This window comes from Chiloscyllium plagiosum, unplaced genomic scaffold (assembly GCF_004010195.1).
Source record: "Chiloscyllium plagiosum isolate BGI_BamShark_2017 unplaced genomic scaffold, ASM401019v2 scaf_29073, whole genome shotgun sequence".
NCBI classification, from domain to species: Eukaryota; Metazoa; Chordata; class Chondrichthyes; order Orectolobiformes; family Hemiscylliidae; genus Chiloscyllium; species Chiloscyllium plagiosum.
The window spans coordinates 1-4,554 of NW_025195822.1; the positions used below are offsets into that span (position 1 = coordinate 1).

Below are 4,554 nucleotides of genomic sequence, written 5' to 3' on the forward strand. Positions count from 1 at the left end.
GATATGTTATTTTTTATCAAGGAAGATTGAATATGACAGAAGAGGTAAGAGCAAGGTTAACATAATACAGGTATTTCAAACCATAAATAATATTGAATGATGGAATTGATGGAGAATAGAGGTAAGTGGAGAAATTTATTTGGAAATGAAGGCGGTCACGAATCAACCCAGGTCATCATACAGGTGAAACATCTTTACCCCAGAGAGATTTAAAATGTGGACGTTACCATGAAAGGTATTGGTCAGATGAATACATAGAAGAACGCTAGCTAAAAAAGCAGAAGGGTTACAGGAATACATGTGAGAGAGGGTATACGAAGAACATTTGAGCCAAATGGCCAACTTCCATGATATAAACCTAATGGTATTATCGCTAGACTATAAATGCATAAACTCAGCTAATATTCTGGGATGAAAGTGGGTATTGCACATGCTGGAGATTAGAGTCAAGATCCGAGGAGCTGCCTGACCTGCTATGATTTTCCAGCACTACTCTAATATTCTGGGGCACTGGGTTCAAATCCCATTACGGCAGATGGTGGAATTTGAATTCAATAAATAACCTGGAATTAAGAAACTAATGACCACCATGAACCCACTGCCAATTGTTGAAAAGAAAAGTAATCTAGTTCACTAATATTCTTAGGGGAAGGAAATTGGTCATTTTTAAACTTGTCTGGTCTGCATGTAACTGCAGACAGATAGAAAAGTGGTTGTCTCTTAACTACCCTCTGGACAAACAGGGATGGGGAATAGAGGCTTTCCTGGCTACAGATACCCATATCCCGTAAGTGAATTAAAACAAGTTGTTATTTATAAATCCTACCAGTTGTGTGCATGGTATCGGGATCCTCTGTCTAAAGGTCATACATAACATTTATTAGCAGGTTCATTAGATGAAATAATGTATCTCCCACACATTCACAGCATACAGGAGAAACTGTATGAATCCTAACTTGAATCTATGTAAATCAATTGAGATTTGAAGGATGATCCAACAAACTAGAATTGTGTTTCCCAGCTTTTGAACTTTAGATGATCAGATTATGAAACTCCAAATAAATGGCAAAGGTCAAACATTCTGTATTACATTCTGAACTGAAATAAAATGGTTTAAGATTTTCATATTGTCAAATACCTTTCAGGTGATTGGGCATTTCAGATAAACTTCCGACCTTATCCATATAATGAATTGGATCAGAACCTGTTCATATTATTTAGATATCATTAGTTCACGTCTGTGCAATACCACAGTGAAATATGAAATGCTCCCGTCTGAAATTAAACAACGCAAGAGTTTACTATACCATGTTGCTGCACCTCTTTCAGTATTTTATCCAACTTTGGTAACCCATGGCGCATTTTTACAAAGGATTCCCACATCACCCTTTAGGCCTGAGAGCCTTTTTCCATCACCAGCTTTAGGAGAAGTTTGGAACTATCTGCCCGGTTTCTCTTCTTTGCGAGCTCAGTGATGTCCTGTAAAGAATACTCATTAATAGATTGAGTTGTGGAGTGAAAGAGAATGAGAAGGAAAGGATCTCCTCGGTAAAGGAGTTGTTTTGAGGCTGGAAAGCAGTCACTGCACCATATCCCGGTCCACCATGAATATGGATGAGTATTCTGTAAACGTCCTCCGGAAAGATGGAATCCGGAATAGGACATTTCACCCTCAAGCACAGTCTATTAATCAATTATGTTTTCAGGACAGCATGCAAATACTGTGCCAGCTACTGATCCATTCTGGTCAGAAGCGAATCAGTGAAGAACAGAAATGGCCCATTCAGCCCCTTGAGCCTAATCTGTTCATCATTCAAAATTATGGTTCTGGATCAGTGGTGCTGGAAGAGCACAGCAATTCAGGCAGCATCCGCGGAGCTTCGAAATCGACGTTTCGGGCAAATTACCTCATTCAAAATTATGGCTCAGGTCAATGACCTTCTTTTCTAGAAAACACTTCACTTTTTGACCTCATACCTTGCGTAAAGGCACACGATCGTTATTTAGGAGGACCATTATTTCAGCTCCAGACCATCACTGTAACAGTTTCTCAGCTCTGTGTCTTGTGACCAACTGTGTTCAATGATGTGCAGCAAGCCGTGAATGACAGCCAGGATTGGGTTGACCAGTAGGAAGTAATGATCAAGGTACAGAATCGTCAAATGATCACTTTCTGCAATAATGGACAACGTTACCACCTTCCTTTCTCATTCAATAGCGTGACCATCTCAGATTTACCTGAGCCTGATTCAAACTCAGCCACCACTCATCAGGTGAGCATATGGAGATAAAAGGAAGTGCACAGACTCAGAGGAACAGTGATTTCTAGTGGTACCAGATTTTAAAATTGCTAAGATGATGTCTATCCGAATCTGTATATTCTTGTGCTCTCATTTGTAGAACCCAATGTCATTCTCCCTTTGCCATCTGACTCATGATGAAAGTGAAGATTTGTGGCTGGTCTTATCTCTGCATATGTACATCCTTGTGGGAAATAAGATGAATTTGATTGTTCAGTCAGTTCAGATGTAAAAACTGAATTGAGCCTGTTTCTTTATTTTAAACTGTGAGCAATGCCTTTATAAAACAGTTACTTTGAAAAATCACTGATTATCTTGAAAGAGATAAGATTAAGCCATGCAGCCTTAAGGAAGTCTGACAGAAATTCAACTGAAACTTTTGAAACCAATTAATTTAAACTATATAGCATGAATCAGAAAAGTTTGGTTAAAATAAACAAAAAAATCAGTATAGGCAGAAGAATTAGATACAAACAATAAATATGGGCAGATCTGCGGGTGGCATGGTGGCTCAATGGTTAGCACTGCTGCCTCACAGGAACTGAGTTCGATTCCAGCCTCGGGCGACTGTCTGTGTGGAATTTGCACATTCTCCCCATGTCTGTGTGGGTTTCAAAGGGCCTATTTGCACATTGTAGGTATTCTAATTCTATCCTATTTCTGTTGTAAAATGTTGAAGAGTGTTTTATAACTGTGAAAACTAACTTTCCTTATCTTATGTGTAACAGACTTAGGAGAATCAAGTGACTTCTTATCTGAGGTTCTGGAAGCACTGAACTGTTGGTGTTTTTTTCTCATTCCGTGTCTGGATTTGTTGTTGATGAACTGATGACTGTGATTCATTAATAATGCCAATACTACTGCAACATGAGGCTATCAGCATTTCCTTTGCTGTATTTCTGTAAATCTTGAGATTTACATATATTTGGGACCCAGTCTTTGTCCCTTCCACTTACTAAATGTTCTTTTCCACTGAAAATCTTCTTGTATGTTAATAATGAGCTGACACCATCCGCCCCTTCTTCAATCGCCTGTTCAAGTCTGTCCTGGTAGAACTTTGTCAACCGGAATAACTGGTAACGTTTACACTCTGTCAAGAACTCAATGATTGTGGAGTCTGGATCTGTGAGCACAAATATAAATAAAATACATTATAATCTTTCTGATCAGTTGGCTTTAATTCCTCTTATACTGAGTATACGTGTAACCACATTATTGAGCACAGTCTTCAAACCTGTACAATCTGCCTTTCCCTATTCTTCAAAATTGACTATATCTGTCAAACGTGACTTACCTTCATCTTACCTATGATAGCCACCTCTGATCACCCCACCCATTATTAAATGACCTTGAAATATACATTCCAGAGTTTACTTACAAAGAATCCTCTTTGACCAACTCAGTCATCCTTCAAAACCCATCAAGAAATGGGTCTCCTTGTATCGAGTCCACACAACTTAAACAAAAAACCTCCCATTTCATTCAGAAAGATTGACTTTGTTAAAATATCTATCATAGATCACATGATTTACAACCTGAACACAAGTTCCAACGGCATGGAGACATACCCAGACAGGTCACCCTTATGGAATTTCTCCCCTGTCATTGTATGGAGTCAGTGAAAGTGTTGAAGCAAAAAAGGGCAGATTTCTGGTCATGAGACTAACTCAGTAGCAGCCAAATATCTCAAAATGCATTATGCTTATAGAGATGGTGAAAGCAACTTTCCATTTCCAAGTATATGGTCAATGGATTTGACCAGATGGGGCAGAAACTCCTTCGCTGACAAGAAGAGCTTACAATGCAAACACCACCACTCTGTCTCCAACCTACACACTCCACACCCCACCCCAAACCATTATCTTGGTCGCTGTTAAAGCGATAGGTGGATGCAGGCGGAGGATCATAGTGATAGGTTATTGGGGAAGGTGGAGCCGATAGGTGAGAAGGGAGACAAACAGGTCAAAAGGGCAGTACTGAGTTGGAGGGTTGGATCTGGGATGAGGTGGGGTCAGGGGTAATTTGGAAGCTAGTGAAGTCGATGTTGTGCTGTGTGGTTGGAAGGCCCTAAGTGGAAGATGTGGTGTTCTTCCTCCAGTTGTCAGGTTACTTTGATTTGGCGGTGCAGGAGGCCCAGGACTTGCATGCCCTTGGGAGAGTGGGAGGGGGAGTTGAAGTTTTCGGCCACGGGGTGTCAGAGTTGTTTGGTACGTGTGTCACAGAGATATTCTGTGAAATGGTCCATGAGTTGGCG

General features: G+C 40.1%; 1 long non-coding RNA gene across 1 annotated transcript; it reads right to left on the reverse strand.

Moving 5' to 3' along the window:
• Window positions 1-1,133: 1,133 nt before the first annotated feature.
• Window positions 1,134-3,422, reverse strand: LOC122545856. Its single transcript, XR_006310615.1, has 3 exons — window positions 3,257-3,422; window positions 1,308-1,479; window positions 1,134-1,204 (listed from the first exon to the last, which is right to left on the reverse strand). It is a non-coding gene; the product is annotated as an uncharacterized LOC122545856 (long non-coding RNA).
• Window positions 3,423-4,554: the final 1,132 nt, after the last annotated feature.